The sequence below is a fragment of the Trachurus japonicus genome, chromosome 3, assembly GCF_045865225.1.
Source record: "Trachurus japonicus isolate A0001 chromosome 3, Traja_1.0".
Lineage (NCBI taxonomy): Eukaryota > Metazoa > Chordata > Actinopteri > Carangiformes > Carangidae > Trachurus > Trachurus japonicus.
The window spans coordinates 13449821-13467110 of NC_140909.1; the positions used below are offsets into that span (position 1 = coordinate 13449821).

Consider the following 17290-nt stretch of genomic DNA (forward strand, 5'->3'; position numbering starts at 1 on the left):
ATGATGATTTTCTGCTGAAAAGCCACAGCAAACAGTGAGTCACGGGAGCTAAATAGAAGTGCTCTTCAATCATTTAGAGAAATGTGCCGGAGTCGGCTCACAAATTGATGCAGCTTTGTTATCGGCATTGTCAATTGATTACAACGAGGGCGTTAATGAAATAACTAATTGAATGTGTCCTCTTGTAAACAATTTGTTGAAACGTGCAAAACACAAACAGCCGTGTTGTGTCTTGCCTCTCATTGTTGAGAGTGCGATTGGCTTTTAATTAATTGAAGACCGAGTCTGATAACCTTCACTGAACTATTAGCCGTGCCTTTAGGTGCAGGCGAGGAGTGTACACACCACAAAAAACCCTGTTTGTGTCTGGCAGATAATCCACTACGTGCTGTCACGTTTGGTGGTCGAGCAGCATGGGTGAGATATAATATCCATCATAGTGTGTTTGGGGAAGGCGAAGTGAAACCTTTTTACTCCATCTTACACAGTGGGGAGCCGGGGTTCAAAGGTCATTGTGTATGAGACTGTGGGTTTCTTTGTATTTCAGAATGTTTATAATGAGTGAAGAGAGCACTTTACCAGGACATAAATGTAACTAAAGGCCTTTTAGAGCGAAACTCTTTAGACCTCTTTCATTTCTCTTTGTATATCTGTCATATCGTCAGCAATGTTATCCATTTCAGCGCTCTCCAATAGCATCATGGGTAATATGTAGAAGCTCAGAGGATGAATCAGAACACGGTACAACATGTTTTCTTGTTACAATAATTATTTATTAAATTTAAAATATCTTTAGCACAGGTTAAAAATTAGACACTTCGATCTACCATGAGCGCCTTGGGATTTAACATGGTTCTAACATGGTTGAAAATAAACACTCTTAGAAACCAAAAAGATTTTTCTTCTTACTTCTTCCATCTCTGTCTTCATAAAATGTCACATTGGAGATGCTAGGGCAGAGGCAAATTTGGCATATAGATAATCGCTTTCACTGGACATAGTATTACAAATGAGACGAAAAGAAAAACTGTTTTCAAAAATCTCTCCCTTGCGCCATGATTTGGAGAATTTGGAATGAGTCAAAATTGCTTGTTCCAGCTTCATAGTTTATTTAATGGTTTTGCATTCACTTTATCAGAAACAAATGTATGCCATTTCAAAATAACAGCACACTTTAAAGCTGGTGATACGTATTTTTGGTGAGATAACTCAAATGGCAGCCCACTGTCTACTGCTTTTAAGCTAAACGGTTTTGCAATGGCATTTCATTGGCTGTGTTAGACACTAAGGATATGTAATTAATTATTAAGTGTGTGCATGTGAACGTGCAGCGTCAATGGAAAAAATTACAAAGAGCATGGTCAGACTGCCGTTCTTCCCCTCATCATCTTATTCCCCAACCTGACTTTTCCACAAACCAGTGATTTATGGTCCTTTTTGCCTCAGCCCTACCTTAAGAAACATAAAAAAGATAACAAGTAACATGAGCAGAGCACTGTAGTAAATGGCAGGCCAATGCATTAGTCATCAGTAAGAAAACATTAACAGCAAAGACATATATTTTCCAGTTTTGAAGTTGTTTACAAACCATATCTGTGTTCACAATTTATTATGTTTTTCCATGTTTGCTTTTTTTTTTTCATTATTACATGCCATATGAGAAGTCTGGATTACAAAAGTACCTGAACAAATTGCTTGTATATTAGCATGCATAGCTGTTTGGTATTTACATCCTATTTACAGACTTGGAACTAAGAAGAGGAAGGATCTACAATACATTTTCTTTGATGTGTTTCATTTACACTTCTAGGATGGAGAACAAAAAGCAGCCTCATACCGATTTGCAGAGTACACAGGACATGCACATGAAATAAAAATGTTTTGCTTGTCTGAAGAAAGTTTGTTGTTTTATTCCTTATCAATGGAAACGGAATAGCTCAATTCTGTAACAGGCTCCATCTCTGACCAGTGCTACTGCATTGCATAACACAGATCTGGTTTTTTTTTGTTGTTTTTTTTGCTTTGTCTATACTGCGCACCAGTCTCTGAGCACAGGGGACTTGAAAAGGTTAATTTACGATGTTAACCATGCCGTGAAGGGAAAAGCAAATAGGAAAGCGCATGCACAGCACCAGAGAAGGACATTAAGCTGCGGCTACATCTTTTTCTTTCTCGCTCTCTCTATCTGGCCAGTGACAACAGTAGGGCCCCCCGATGTGTACAAAGACACGGGGCTATCACCATCCATCACTGCAGACATACTGAAAGGATCTTTCACCAGTGATCAGACTGTAAGCAGGCAAACACGACTGACACTTTTCCTTAGCTTTCTCTCATTCATAGCCACAGGAAAATGCCTCTATTAATGTAACCCATGAAAAAAACAACATAGTATTAAGTTAATTGAATCAGTGTAACACAAATAGCATGACAAATAAAGATATAAAAATTACATCATACAGTGGTGCATATATGATTAAAAAAAAAAGAGCCTCCAAAATATAATGTTATATCTATATGTTGTTTTTGTGTTATGCTAATGCCTGTTTTGTTTTTTTTGTTTTTTGTAGAAAACATGGAAGACATGGATATATTTAGACTGTAGACAGTATTTGTAATCCTGGAACTATAACCTGCTCATGGGGTATTGCAGTCATTAAAGATATTGCTCATTTAGTGAGAGTAACATCAGTATCGCATCCTCAGTTATCCCCACTACTACAGGTCCTTTGTCCACCTCCAGCTCATTTACACTCAACCTCTAATACAGGCAATCAGCAGCACTATACCCTCACTGGGGGTCCATAAACACTTGATTTCATAGAACTGCCGTTGATAAAGGAGGGAGGTGACTGCCAGAGCATGTTAATGTGCTTTCCCATAAAGCTTATCTCTGACTGGGGTCATGGAGGCCAAGTGGCAAGGGGCTGATCGCCATAGCAATAAGACCCTAGAAGCCGTTACTGCAGCTTACGACCCCTCTGACAATAACGGAGCCAACCGTGGCCTACCTTTGGATAATCAAACCCCTCATCCAGGCCCATGTGGGAAATAATGTGGACATTTACTACAGTACAATTGAAATGAGGGGCGAGCACAAATTAACCTCTGGTAACAGAAGGGGCTCATTGTGATAAGAATCATAAATTTTTAATTGTCCACCAGCAGCAGTATTTTAAAAGCATGTAAATACAAAATCATGAACTGACCCACACTGTTGGGACATGGCCACAGTTTAAACAAAGTTTAATCCAAGTTATTTCTGGGATAAATAGAAATGTCCCTTCAATGTTCAAAGGCAACACTTTTCTTAAAACATATTTCAACTGTTTTTTTGTGTCTTTGTGTGTTTGTACATTGAGCTGCATAATTACGTTTTTTCTATTTTTGTCAGGTATATGTGATGATACTGTATAATTTAGTGGACTAAAGATGGGAGCTTTGAAGAACACTTTGATAACATATGGTTATCCCCTGCTGCTTCTCACTCTCTGCTCTGTAGGGGGCCCAGAAGGGATGTATGCGTAACTTTCTGGACTCCACAAACTTTTCACTTCGCTAAAACTGAAGGATTACACCCTGTTCACAGCAGGGAGAACAGCATGTATCCCAGCATCTCCCCTTGAGCCACTTTAATCTCAATTTTACACCCTAAAGACAAACTCTACTGTCCCCATGAACAGAACCAGGCTCAGATGGCAGGATACGGGTGAAACACATCAGTGCCGTTATCTTTCTGACTGTGCCCTGCACCTGACCCTGAATCAGTGTGTGCAGTCGTTGTGTGATCACGATAACCTTGGTATAGCCACCAAAAAAGGCCATTCTGTACATCAGCTTCACCATTGTGTTTCAAAGCAGGCAAATTGGAATCTATTTAAGCTATTTTTTTTCCTGCCGTTAATTTTCTCTCTTTTCTGGCTCAGGTGCAGGAGACTAAATCAAGCTGTCAGAAACCAGACTGCACAGCTAAATGGTGCAGGCTGAAATGCCACCTGTCCACAGCTTCTGGCAATTTATTATTTCGCCATTTATTTATTTCTATAATGGCAACTTGGGTATTTGTAAAAGTCCCTACTGCTTATAACAAACACTGCTTGTATGTGTTTTGATACATCGACTAACAAGCCTTAAGTGAAGGTTGGGGCTATCTCACCACAGCTAATGGTTGCTAAAAGGATATGTTTTCTTCCTCTACTTAATAAGATGCTAAAGATTTGGTTTACAGCATTTATCAATGGCATTACACTGGGTCAGCCCAGAACATTTATTCCAATTGAGGCATTTTGGTTAATCCGATTCTCTCTATCCCCCCCAAATCTTCTTGGGAGCCCATCTCATCTCTGCAAGAGGTTTGATGGCTAGCTGCTCATGTAGTGCTCAGGCTTATGCAGGCCAGAATGAGGTGGGAGTAAGGGCTTTAAAGGCTCTATTATTCATCCCTGTCATTAGCTCTGTGACATAAGGAGGTCTGCTCTGTCTTTGCTGCTGTCTGGCTATTAGATCAACCCTCATCTAATGTCTCCACATCAGAATCCACATTACATCATATGCTCCGTTTTTTCATTCAAGTCCTGTCTTAGTTAAAAAGCACAAACAAGAGAGTACTGTTAGTAACATGGTGATGTAGACACACCAAGTTCAACTCACGCATGTCAATCTTTTTTTTTTTCCAGAGTCTCGGGTCGCCATCGAGGTCAGGATTATAGACCAGACCAGTTGACATGGGTTGCCTCACTGTAATCCTTTCACCTTTGGCCCCACTCCCACCACCCCGACGACGTCTGGCTTAAGGTCAGTGGTAATCATGACACCCCACTAGACACAGACACAGACAGGAGCAGTGTGTGTTTGTGTGTGTGTGAGACATACAGAGAAGGGAAAGATAAATGTATGTGAGTGTTTCAAAGTGGGAGGAGCTACTTGTTTGGGAGCTCCTTGTTTGGCAAGTGTTTTTTCCCATGATGCTCTGCCATCTCAGTTTGGCATGATGGACTTCTCTGAATGTTACAATACCCGTGAGCCTCCCAAGGAGCCAGTCAGAGGTGTCAAACAAGAGCACTCAAAGCGCTGTTGTTGTTGCTGCTAGTAAATCAAAGCACAATAGATGCTGAATTAAAAATTTACCCAGAATCCAAAAGCTGTAAAATGTATCACCAGCTCTCTGACATTATTTCATGAGAAAAGATGACACTATCTAACACAGATGTTTATCTTTTGTACTGATGATTCAACAAGAGTTTCATGTCCATTCAAGCTGCAGCAGCGCTCCAGTTGTCAGTCAGACTGTGGGGAAAAAATGACACTTGCTTCCAAAATCAAAGAAACATGTCCTCCCACTTTGCAACTTTAATACACAATGTGAAGTGAATCAGCCAGAATATATGATCCACACTTCTCATGGCTGCTTTTCACCTTGTCAAAATGACGTTCTTTGACAAGTTGAATCAGAATAAAATAGTTACTTGCAAGCTTGGTTGATATTCAGTAGCTGTTTGCTTGGACTATTTGGTGTGTCCTTGTGGCCGTGTTTTAGTCTTTCAAGATTGTGTCTACATACGTATAGGTTGCCCTTGCAATTTAAACCAAATAGACAGAGGGTTGTGACTTTTGCTGTCATCTTCAGACTGACCACCTTTGTACCTATTGTCTGTCTTGGAGGTTGTTTTTCTCCCTAGTGTTCTGCCTCTGTGTTTACTCAATCCCCGGGGCCCAAAGTGTATCTGCTTCAGTGGTCCACAGACGTATGCAGTACACACACAAGCTAGCCAGTGATGACACTAATGGAGTGTTTAGTCAGGAAGACATGGACTTATTAACCAGTTGAGAGAATGGGCTAGATGGTAATCAAATAAAGCAGAGATAAGTTAATAAGCTGTATGTGCAGTGGAGTAAGCTACGCAGGATTTATCCTGACTGACACGGCACTTGCGCGCTGCTACTCATTGAGAAGAACAAGCATGCTGCTCTAAGCACGGTACTTTCAGTGTGGTTAAGTAGAGTGTAGGATCATCTCTATCAACTATGTAGCTCTTCTATTTATCACGTTGTTCATAGAAATATAAAGGTTTATTTGAATGTCATGATGCTACAAAAGGTTCAATGTGCCAGGCATGGATAAAGCACCTCAATGGCCCAATATAATTCAACCCCTTCTTTACTTAATCCAGAAACAAGATTGTTGAGCTGCTTTATCCTGCAACCACAATGACCAGGGAACTTTGTCGAATGAGATTATATCTATCCAGGACAAGAGGGAAATTGGTGGAGGATGGAGGGAATGAAGCTACAAAAAGGCAAGACTGTGGTATTAGAGGGGATACCTGATTTAAAAAAAAGAGGGAGGAAACCTGTATCTAAGAAAGAGGTGGGCAAACTGAGGGAGGCGCGAGAAGAGAAGGAGGAAGGCTGATTAAATGGGACCGACATGAGGGAGGTGGAGGAGAGAAAGGCAGCGGACGGGGCCCAACAGGGGGTAAATCTGAATGGGTAGAGCTCTATATCCTTCATATCCCTGCCCCCTCCTCTCTCCCACATATCCATCATGTTAATATACCTACAGCGTGGCCCTCTGGGTAATATATCTTTGACCTGTGATTACGCTAACAGCTTATTGTTTGCACACTGAACAATCCCATTATGTCGACGATCTGTTTACATACAGCCTTGCTGTTTAGATTAGCATGGTGTGTGTATGTGTGTGTGTATATGTGTGTGAGAGAGAGAGAGCAAGGATGTGTCTCTATGCGTTTGTGTCAACTTTCACACATTTTGTATACGAGCATGTGCATCTGTGCATGTTGACGTACATGTCCTAGTCCTGGTCAGGGTCACTGCCAGATAAAGACTCACTCACTGCCTGACTGCCAGGGCAGAACAACTTGTATTTAAAGGCGTACAAAAACAGATCAGCCCGCCACAGATCGCCCGCAGCTGCACAGAAACAGAGCTTTGTTTCACTTCTAAGAAAGTGTAAAGCCTCAAGGCTCAGAGAAGATCAACACTTGCTCAATGTCTCGTTTCTCACCACATTGCGGCATTTAATTTTTGAGTGACATCTTCATCCGTCCTGTATTTTAAATCTTCTTTTACTAATCACCTGTAAGTCATAAGTCTTAATTTCAAGTTTGTTTACATGTTGACTGTAAATACACTCATGTGATGCTGTGTACTTTGACAGTATTTGATTTAAGACAGTTTGTCCGTATGCTGCGTGGTCTTAAAGAACAGGTAATATGGTATAGGTATTCTGCTAGAATTACTGCTTTTCTAGGTAAATTGTGTGCACTGATGGGATTTCAATGCAATTGTAATTATTTCAAGTTAAAAAATGACACATACCTGTTGTAAAGAGTGTAAAGTTAATATTTCTCTCAACATTATTTCCCACTTGGTGAAGTTGTGAGTGTAGCTGTCTCCAGGAAGAGTGCAGCTGTAGTGGGCAGGCGTCTAGGAATCAGTGGGCTCGAGGGCTAACAGGTATTTAACCACAAGGCTGAACATCTGGTTGAGCTGAGGGCCGTGCTCATTAACTCAAAGTTAACCTCAGACAGGACGTGAGGTCATGACAGCCTAGAGAGTTGCATGATGGTGTAACAGTTTGAGGTCAAAAGGTCATTGAGGTCCTCAAGGAAAAAAATATTCTATATGTGGACTGACCAGGGGAATACTTGAACATAAGCTCACTACCTTAACTTTTGGGTGAAAATCTGCTCTCCCTCTTTCCCATCCCTTCTCCTGAGCCTTTCCTGCTCTCCTCTCCTCTGCTCTCAGACTTCTCTGGCAGTGTGTAGACTCATTGAGATGTGAAAATCCCTTTGACATAGGATGAATGGACAGTTGCTGGCAGGATGCCCCATGCCACTTTGTGCGCTGCCACTTAATTGGAGCGCCCCAGTTTGCCTTCCATCTTCTCTTCTCCTACCCACGCTCACTGTGGCCAGGTTCTGTCTGACATCAAAGCCGAGGTTATGTGTCCCTTCAAAGAGTTTAAAACCCCATCAGCAATGCTGTTTGGCCGCCAAGGGCCTTTCACAAGAGGATCGGGAGCGGTTAAACTATTTCAGCTACGTTAGTATACATTTTCTGAAAACAAAGGAAGAAGATGTAGAGTTGACAAAGAGCTTGCATTGGTTTAGAGAGGCAATCCACTGACTAGGCCTACCTGCACAATCTCCTCTATGAGTAATGGTCACGTTCCATCTACGAGTCAACATGCAAAGTACAGCATCTGGGACTATACATAGTGGATACACTGTACATATATACAGCAACTTATTCGAGTGGCGCTGTGTATGATTGTGCATCTGCAGGCATGCGCTTGTATGAGTGAGTCAAAGTGTTTGTTTTTGTCTTCCCCATTGCCACGTGCGTCCGTCAGGAGCATTGGATGCTGAGCGACACTCTCCTATGTGACCCCTGTACTGCACGGACAGTAGAGGGGTCACTGAAAAGTCACGGATTCCTCGATGCACAATAAACACTGAGAGGTAGAGGATGCACAATGATAGACATGAGGTGTTCAACAAGCTAGTATTTTCCCTGTTGTCCATGCAATGATTTTTCTGTCTTCACCAGTAAGGGGGGGAGGGGGGTGGGGGTAGCCTTTTGAGGTTGTCTGTTCATTGGCTTGGCATTTTATCAGTCCATTTGGTTGTCTTCATAGTCCACAGAAAACAAGAGGTGAGAGTCCTCATGTCTACATTGCAATCAATGAGGTGTTCTTTTTCCCCATGTGTAGGCTCAGGATCAGAGCACCATTTCAAACTATTTAAAGAAAAAAAAAAGGCTCTGTCAGGCTGACAGCTTCAGCAGTTCCAACCCAAACATGGAGAGCGGGAGGGAAATATTTCAATGGGAAAGAATAAGAAGATAGATATTGTGAGGGAAAAAAGATAAATATTATCAATTACAATTTTTTAAAAGTGCCAAGGTGGACTCAAGGCAACTTATTGTAGGTGAATTGCCTGCTTTTCCTCTTCAGTTTGACCATTTGTTTCCTGTTGGAACAGATTGATGACACCAAAAGAATTGCTGCCTTATAATCCTTGCAAGGTCGTCAAATAATAACATTACCTATAGCTACTGCCTTTATGCATCTATTCAAATACATAGGAAAATGTCCAGATACCTGGGACTATGTCTTTAACTATCAGAAAACAAGTTTGTATTTAAACTTTTAAAAAGGTTGTCTGAAATATCCTCATACTGAAATCTGTGATCTATTAGGGGAGTGGTAAATATACACTATAGTCTGTTCCATGCTGTTGTCTTCATTCATCTCTATTTACATGTACTAGTGCGGATATGGGAGAGGAAGACTAGGCCATTTTGTAAAGAGAATAAGAAGAATAGGAAGTACAATTTTTACAGTCCAACTAACTCCAAAGAGTAGAGAAATGATATGGGAAATGATAATTACATGGTGTCTGAGGAGGTAAGAAGGATTCTGACTTTATATGGAAAATATTGAGCCATGAGTACTCTATCCACAGTCATGAAGGTTAATGAAGTTGGTGAGAGCAACTTGGTATGCTTCCTATATTAGGAATAAGAATAGGGTTTTATTATGATGTATTTACAGAAGCATGCATCAGCGATCTTCCCACCAAAGAGAAAATAGTCCTTCAGTTTCTGGCGTTGTCAACCATCTCATTAGTATGAGTCTGTTTTTTCTTTCTTTTTTTTTCTTTTTTGTTTTTTTTGTAGAAAAAAGCTGGAGGTAAAATATCGGGGAGGGAAACAGGAGTAGTAAGAGGCTTTCAAGAATTTCACTGTGGGGGTTCAGAGGGATTTTAGCAGGTCTTGTCTTTTGTTCTTCAGTGAAGTCATTTTTGAATGTTGTGCTTTGTAGGTGCCTTCGTGCGATTGGTTTGCCGCTCTGATGTCATCACCGGTCAACCGCTAGGTTATCTGTTGACAGAAAGAGGAAGACATGGGGAGGAGAAGAGGGGGAGTGGGTCCACAGGAAGGGAGAAAAAGAAAAAAGAAAGTCATGAAAGTTAGAGTCAGGTCACAATCTTTCACTCACTTCATGCATGCATACACACAAATAACGTGCACTATTAGACAGTGAGTGAAGTCCACATTGTGAGTTATACAGGGCCCTTGTGTCTGTACCCTTCCATCCAGGGTTTATGGTGACACACAGTGAGTCACAGTTACAGTATTTGGGGGTGGGGAGGCTTCTGCTGTCACTGTTGCCAGTGTAAAAACAAAGGCAGAGTGACCACCCTGTGAGTGTACGTGGCAAGCCCACTTGGCTGAGATTCAGAGTGACAGTGGCGTCAGCATGGGGGGTGACTCTTTAATCAGCTTCAATTAAGGCCAAGGAGAGACAAGCAAATTCACAAACAGTGTGGGAGGGTCTCCTCCTCGTCTCCATCTCTTCACGCTAATCAATCTTTTCATGTTTTACCCCATAAAGGCACGAAAATACTGTTCTTTTTCTACGTCTTGTGTCTTGAAATACTCAAAGTTTGGTGAGGCGCCATAGCGGCTCGTGCATTGAGTACGAATGAGTCATGTTGCCAGAAGGAGCACTTTGTGGGGCGTTAGACACAATGTACAGTGAAAACCAGCTACGGTCTACTGGAGATCCAGTTGCATGGCCCGGCTAGCCTGCACCCATTATAAATCACCATAAACAAAGCGAGTATTGATGTTGCATTGCATCTCGTAAAAGCTCCACTCACACCTGTAAAAATCTAAAATTATTATCTTAGTCTCATGTGGATGTTTTATTCATGTGTTTACTTACTGCATTGGTTGCTAGCCCCAGTACAGTACTTAAATCTTCATCATCACCACCTGCTATGTTATAAATAAATAGATTTTTTTTTTTACATGTCTAACACTATTAGATTAAGTGGATATTTTATTTTGTTTTGAGATTTTGTTGAATATAACATACAATTAAATTTTCATTTAGGCTCCTACCACCTCATTTTAACAATTTCTAGCCACGTATTTGACCCCTGCTTGCTAAATAGTTTTTAATTGGGTATTGATGTGTTACAATTGACTAAAGTTGAGCATGTCCTGTGACTTTCTTAAACAGTGTATCACTAATCACTAATGAAGAAAACACTAAAGCAACACAAAGTCTAAAAGAGTCTAAAAACAAAAAAAAAGAAAGAACCCAAAAATATATATTAATATATTAAAAATATGTAGATATGTACAGTAGATTTTTTGGACAAATCATAATTTATATTTTTCTCATGTTAAAATGCAGTCAGGAATATTATTAGATTTTTTGTGGTTTGATTATACGCACATAGACACACACACACACACAAACACACACACACACACACGTGATCCATACAGTGTCGGTGGACCCTCTCCATCTGTGTTTGGCTCCACTACTTACAAATCACTGCGAGCAATACGTCCCTCTGTTTGGTCCACCTTTTGTGCAGTGAGCCATGTTCTGTGAGCTAATATTCTTACAACTGAGATCACAGCCATTGCCCCGGGGGCACGCTACATCCACTCCCAGACAACAGCAACAGTCAAGACTCCAAGCCTTCAAGCCCGAATGTGGTCCCAGAGTGTGTGATAACAGAGTATGTGATGGGAATGCAGGGCCATTTGGACCTCCAAAGCCAGGTGTTAGCACTTCAGATCACTGCCTCATCAATAATTGACAGAGGCAAACCAATCAGAACAATTTGCTCCCCACAGCGAAGTGCTAGAGCAGCCTAACACCAGTGAATCATTAATGAGGCAATTAGATGAAATGGTTAGACGGTTAGCCCTCACTGACAGCGCTCCTGTGACGCTACTGCAACACGGGCCGTATACAGGAGCGTCGCATGATGGAGTGTGTGCGGGCCAAAGCCAGCTGAGGGAGAGAGAGAGAGAGAAAGAGAGAGAGAGAGAGAGGAATTGCACAACAACACCTGGAGGTAGAGCCGAGCCTCCTTAAGGTTGGAGTGTAACTTGTGTCAGCGATGCCAGCTCTCCATCTGTTGACCACAGCTCAGAGGGCCAATAATGGGAACAAACCCAATTGGCCATTACCACGGGAGATTGACCTTTATTGGTTGTTGTTACCATTGCGCAGACCAACAGAAGCCATGATTCAAGTGATTCAAGTGTGGGAGAGCCTTTATGGACATGGATAAAATCGACCTCAGTGACATCACTCAAACATGGGGGAAACAACAACAACAATAACAGCAAAGATGGAGTCTGCCTTTGAAGAGCAGAGATCCTGGATTGTTGTTTGAGAGGAAAATCAAAGCCCCGAGGGAGCTGCTCACAAAGCCTCATCGATTGGCCATATTGGAACCATTTCATAGTTTATCGATGCTCCTCTGCCTCCGCTCTCAGCCCTGGGTCCAGTGTAGGCTCAATTAAACCAGCAACCTTGATCTCGGGAACAAACCATGCAAACACTACATACTGCATGGATTATTCCCAAACACACACACACACACACACTCCTCCACACTTGTATCTTAAGTAAATATTTTACACACTGTAGATTTTGTTTCAGCCAGATCGATCAAAATTATGTTGTTTACTGTTCCTCATTTACAGCTCTCCCCTGCAAAAAAAGAAAAAAAAAGACACTATTTAATTTTTTAGCTCCCCAATTATCCTAATGCATTCTCAGTTTCAATATATCTTTGTGATGGAAAGATTTAGAATGAGAGTGAGAAAGCAAGGGAGAGGGAGGGGGAGACTGAACGAGAGGAGGGGGAGAATTTCATGCTGAACTCTTCAGGTTCATTGCTGTAGTATAACCTCAGCTGTGTGCTGCAGAATCAGGCTTCAGTTTTGTATAATTATATACTGCCACTGATGGTATGAAAGAAATCAAAGTACAACATTTTGTACCGACGACGTATTAGAAATGTACAGATAGAATATATTATTATTATCATTATTAACTGGTATTCCAAGCTGTTTCAGTTTGTGTACCAACTTTATCAGCTGTTTTGTTGCTTTTGTTGTGTGAACATATACAAAATACTAGAGTTTAATGTAAAATAGGATGAGAAGTCAGTGACCAGTCAAACCTCCATAGCTTCAAAAAGAGAGGGATCTCTATTTACTGGTTACTCAAAAAGACTTGTGTGAATATATTCCGGAAAACATTTTGTCATTAGTAACCAAATTCAAGAGTAAGTCAAGTGTATGATCCATTATCAATACAGTAGTGTCAAATTAGTTGTGATGACATGTTCTTCTGCCAGTGGCAGGTAACGCAATCTGCAGGGAGAAGAAAATAGCTCCAACGATGTGCTTCATTATTTATCCTCATTTTAACACCCCTGGGCTCCATTTCCTGCAAAGTCTGAAAAATTCCCTCCGGCGCACTGGTACGTTTCATCTCACAAAGTAATCAGTTTGGCAAATAATTTCTTAAGGTGATAGCAGGGAGTTCACAAGAGCTATTTGTAAATGGTGGTTATCTCAATTCACTGGACAGTCACACATTTTTTAAATGTTTCATCAGCCTGTCAATTTAGGACCCAGGTGTTCACTTCAGCCTTAGATTGCAGCGTACGAAAGGAGATCATAAGATACACATATACTGTATATATAAACCTATTGGCCCCAACCCACTGATGAAGTCTTGGCTTCATCCAGATACTGAAACATTTGGCATCAAATCAGCCAGAATTATTAAAATGTTTTAAAACATCACTTTTTCCCATGTATTTCTTGATGTGATAATTTGTTGTTAACAAGGACCAGGAATCAGTTTTAAGTTGGCTAAACAGAGAAAAACTCAGACCATCTGTAAAGTTACATCACTTTTCAAAGAAATTAAAAATTGATTTAGTACTATTTTCAGGTGGCGCCTTTAAATGACACAGCAGTGTTTTGTTATGCCACATGTGTGTCTTTTAACTCAACATGTTTGTTCATAATTCTTTAATTTTGTGTGTTTGTCTAGATAATGACGGCCTTTGTGGGGCAGAAGTAATTGATTAGTGGCTGGGTCAACCTGTGTTGCTGATATTGACACTTGTGCAGATATTGTAGACAGCTAGTCTTTGTTTAATGATTGCTATTCACTTTTATAGCCCTCTCAGGATGTCATCCTCAATAAATATTTGCAAACAGGAAATTTGCAGTATGACTTGAGAGAGCCATAACCCTGGCACCAATGTGTTTTGAGATTAACATGTAATTAAAATAGTAAATCAATATTTATTAAGCAGTAGTACAAAACAAATGGGAATTGTATCGAGGTCATATAATGAGGCGCTGGACATTCTGAGGATGAGAGATGAGATTTACACATAACGATACGGGAACTTAAATATCTACAAAATGGCAGTGCATGCACGCAGTCGCAGACACGTGCATGCACTGCACACTCACGAATGCAGGTATAGAAACCTCACCTCACCCAGAGACCCCCTTCCTCTCCAAACCACACTGTTTTAAATGTGGAGTCTACACCTTTTCTCTTACTCACCACATCCATCCCACAGTTATGATGTTAAGACTTTCATGCTTATACAAGTGTTGTGAGGACACCTAAAAACACCCCCACCCCCACACCTCCCCACCTCTCACACTACCGAGTACAAAGCACATAGAGAGCAGGTCTCGCTGCCCGTACTATCTAGCATCTATTGGAGTGTGAGAGAGGATGTTAAAAGCTTAATGGACTGCTCCTCTTATTGTTTAAAAATTGCTCGACATATAACTGGCTGAAGGAAACATTGGTTGGCCTCAATTATGCATTGAAAATAAAGTTATGAGCTAGTGGCTGAATTATTGATGCTGGCACTGGGAACAAGAGCATGTTGGCAATGTGTCACAGCTTTTTTGCTGATGCTTCATCTTGTATTGATAATTTTTCATCTAAAAAGCCCATGAAGTCTTGATCTGTGAAAGATGGAAAAACACACCATGAATATTGGAAATCTAATGCAACGTTACTGGAAGAGGAAAACAGATAACATCACATAACGTCACGGAAAATATAAAAAGAAAGGTGTAGCATTGAGGCAGGGCTTAAATTGAGCCTGTTTGAGCAACGTTACCTCACAGAAAAGTTATACTTTTTTTTTTTTTTTTTTTTCCATTTACACAACCGAGACGATACGCTCTCTAACCTCCTCATTCTATGCCTCACACAGGTGTTACATTAATATCAGTACATCTCAACAGCATGTCCGTAATACCGCATGTGTCTATATATAAAATAGGGCATAAAAGCACAAAAGCTCCTAGCCTTGGGACAGTCCCGTATGTTCTGACACATTTGAGATGCAAATGCTTGTGGTTCATGTGCCGATAGCCGCTCTCTTTTCTATTTGTCTCCCTGACTCTGTCTCTCAGTTAACTATGCACACACACATGTGCGCACACACACACACAAAGGCAGACTACATACATGCACGCAAGCATGTGCAGAGCAAGAGAAAAATTAGCACGTGAATTTTTTTGCAGATAGAAACTGTTGCTGTTATTTCCATTTGAACGCAGCTTTGATCCACACCAGCATACATGATACACGCAGTCAGATGATAATACTTGTATCTTCTCATTTTTCGCTTACTTTTCTGACTGAGCTGGTTCATTAAGCAGATGATTTGATGTGTGGAAAATTCCAGATGCGCTTCCTCTGATCTTTTTGCTGAATAAGAGACGGAGTTGTAGAGCGCAGAGTTTACACAAACATGGATACATGAATGATTGTACTATTAATGTCCCCAATGACTGAGAAAGGTTAACAAAAAAGTCTCCGTATCTTGGACGCGGATCGCACAGTTTTGCTTTGCATGAGGTCAAAGTGTGACCCACACTGCAGGGAGCAGCGTGCTGTAGCTCACTCACTCTCTGTTCGTCATCATTCTCAGGTCACCGTGTCTCTTTTCACCTTAAAGTGAAGCTCATGACCCAAAATATCAGTCACTGGTGGAGATAAGTATTAGTTATCATGATGGACTTTAGAAAGACACCTTTACAACTGCTGGAAATTCCCTATTAATAAACTGACTGAAGGAGCATTCTCTCTTATCTCAGTGGATGTTTTTGAGAGGTTTTTCTGGAGGGCTCTCTCCCCAGTTCATCAGGGTAAATTTACTGTTTAAGAGACCATAGTGGAGACACAGATTACCCAATCAGATCCTGTGTTTATAGACTAAGCCACAATGAGAGCGGCACTGCGCTCATTTAGTGTTTCACAATCTGCTGCCATTTAACAGCGTCTGCACAGCCAAAATACGTTTTGTCCTTTTTGTGGTTGTGCTTTAATGTTTCTTTTTTATTTCGTCACAAACTGAGCTACATTTCCCTTATTTTCATTTTATTCCTATGTCATAACATAAAAGCAACGTTTAATTAAATTTCACACATACTTTTCAAGTTGTGATGAAACACTGTGAATGAAAAAAAATGCCTTCTTTTTTTTTTTTTTTTTTTTTTTTTTACATTTATTCCCCTCCTTTGAGTTCAATTAAGAAAATCTTCAGCTCGATTATGGAAATGAATCTGCTGTTCAAAAAAAAGTTGTGATTCTATTTCTTTGCAAATTGCAAAACATTAACATTTTTCTTTGTTTTATTGTACAATGCATTCAGAAAGTTTTCAGACCCCTCCACTCATTGAAAAAAAATCACAGTAAATGTATTATAAAACTAAAACCAAAGAGTAGACAGATTGACACACGATTTCTGACCCTGGCACTTGATTTAGCTCGGGGGCCTTTTTCTTGCTTATCTTTGACACGTCCTGTGGTAAATTTAACTAATTGAAAATGATTTTTCTATTCTGGCAGACATTCCTCCTGATCCATTACAGATTAATTTTCATTAAAACTGAAGTAGTTTTTCATAATTGTTTCATTGAGTTTGAGTGAAATTATTAAATGTAGATGTATTTTCTAAAAACACTTTAAGATCATATAATCATATATATTGATGTAAGATGTAAGTGCATATATTTAAAAAGTAAACAGAGGTTTGCCATGTGAAAGACAAGAGGCAGGTACAACTGTGTGGCAGCTGACATTTTCAGTTGACATCAGAAAAAGCTCAATGAATCACCTGTCACAGTTTAAAACACAGAAAGGTTGGGGGTGGTTGACGAAGACAAGGAGATCAAGAGAAACACAGAAGTGAGACTGAGCTGTAAGGCAAGTGCCTGTGGTATTTCTCACGCTGCATTATGACTGGGCTCAGTCAGCGGCCGAGTTCGGGCGATCTCCTCGCATGATTCACTCGGCACTCGCGGTTGATGTGGTGCTACAGGGAAGACGGTGTTGTAGTGGATGTCTGAGTCAAACAACCACAGGTCACATCTTCATGTCAGT

At 40.6% G+C, this 17290-nt stretch overlaps 1 protein-coding gene across 1 annotated transcript in view; it reads right to left on the bottom strand.

The window, feature by feature from the left end:
* Positions 1–751: 751 nt before the first annotated feature.
* Positions 752–17290, bottom strand: part of mafa (MAF bZIP transcription factor a) — a 79765-nt gene continuing 63226 nt past the window's right edge. The window contains exon 3 of the mRNA XM_085762807.1: positions 752–9912. The gene's annotated coding sequence lies outside the window, so the exon portion shown is untranslated. The remainder of the gene's footprint in view (positions 9913–17290) is intronic.